Here is a 1852-nt window from a genome sequence, read left to right as displayed (position 1 = left end):
CTACGGGCGAGGAGACGAGTGCCAGCCTCGTATTCCATAGCTTCTTACCTGCGGGGGCTCACTCAGCCGCGCGAGCTCTGGTCTCCGGCTCTGCTCAATTTTTTTGCCGGGACACTCCCGCTCCAGCTCTCCAGGCTCCTCACCATCCTTGCGATGATTCGGAGTCTTGCCGCATTTAAGCGAAACGCATTTAAGTGAAAAACAAACCGCATTTAAGCGAAAAATCACTCGAGTCCCTGCTCAGGCGCCAGGTTTTGGGGCCTCGAGTACTGAAGAGATGGCCAGATAAACGACACATATACCGATACGATTTGAGCATCGTTCTCCACTTTATTGTTTACCTATACAAGCTTATATCTACTTTGCAAAGATTCACGCCCAGTCCCTCTAGACGGTCCCTAATCCGCGGGGGAGCCGACCAGTGAATAACTTTGCCAAGGACTTTCAAGGCTGTCTTCAGCCAGGTGTCTTCCAGGCTTGCCTGCAGCCAGGGGCCAGTTCAGGGGTTTTTCCTCAGCAACCCTGGGTTGTCCAATCTTTCCAGGGGTATCATAATGCCCCAGTTCCACAAGGAATCCCTCTACAACTTTGTGTTAGTCCCAAAAGGTTTTAGTTATTTTTTTAATAATTGGTCTAGTGGGCCAAATTTTCACTTTTCCTTTATAGGAATCTACCAACACATGGGATAGAGCTGTATGAAAACCAATGAAATTTAAAGTGTCACCATAATTGTTTGCATTGTCAGTTAGTTAATGTTTGTAATTTGCTTGTGTTTTCATTGCAAGTGACTTGGTGAAGGATCAAATAGAAGTTATAGCATTCTACATATTCTTGAGTTTAATTTTTGTCTAACTTGTTTTGTCTTTTTACTGAAAAAATGTTGTAGCTAAGGTCTTATGGATGTATAATTTGTCTCAACCAATATTATCCTGAGAGTTGGTATAAGAATTTATACATATTTGAAATCCTACAAATATGGACTAACCTTCCTAGTTCTGCCTCAGAAGGCTTCAAAATTATTATAATCTGGCTAAATTTTTTAGATTTTCTAATTGGTGAATTAAAGAATCTTGACAAAACACAAGCAAATGCTGCATGAGGAATGATTGGATCCCCCTTCCTAAACCAAGAGGGGTAGCCATAGACTGCAGATAAGACATGAATAAAATACAAAAAAGCCTTCTACCAGCTCTCAAACTAATGTGCTGTTGAATCTCATGCCTTATGTCTTAAGAGGGTATTTTAACTTTGCCTCATGCCTCCTATTTATAGCACATTCTGCAATCTCAGTTGTTGGTGCAGAATGTGATGAAGGAAATTTATGTTTTACATTTCATGTGTCTGAATTCTAATCTTAATATAACATTTTAAAGGTGGTGATACATGTGAGTATCTTATGTCCAGTGGCAGATTTCTTGGAGAAAAAGTATGGCAACCTCACATTTGTATGATGCATAAGTATAAAAATAGTGAAGCAAAAAAAATTGCCTTGTAGACAAACGTGTTTATAGGCGATTCTAGAATTCGACAGCTGTTCTATTCATTTATAAAACTCATAAATCCTCAAGTCAAAGAGGAGGGAAAACAACCAGTTAGAATTAAACAATACCCCCTCAAAAAGATAGAGAAGGAATTAGCCCAATAATTGAAAAATTCTTAGAGTTAGGACTGTTAAAAGAGTGCCAGTCTGATTTTAACACTCCTATCCTGCCTGCCCATAAACCTGATGGGTCCTACGGGGTGGTACAGGATTTATGGGCTGTTAGCAAGATAACCGAAGATCTCTATCCTGTGGTAGCGAATCCTTACACTCTGTTAACATGCTTAACACCAGAGCTAACTCGGTTTACCG

The sequence above is a fragment of the Corvus brachyrhynchos genome, unplaced genomic scaffold, assembly GCF_000691975.1.
Source record: "Corvus brachyrhynchos isolate BGI_N302 unplaced genomic scaffold, ASM69197v1 scaffold402, whole genome shotgun sequence".
In the NCBI taxonomy this organism is placed as follows: domain Eukaryota; kingdom Metazoa; phylum Chordata; class Aves; order Passeriformes; family Corvidae; genus Corvus; species Corvus brachyrhynchos.
This window is presented reverse-complemented; position numbering follows the sequence as displayed.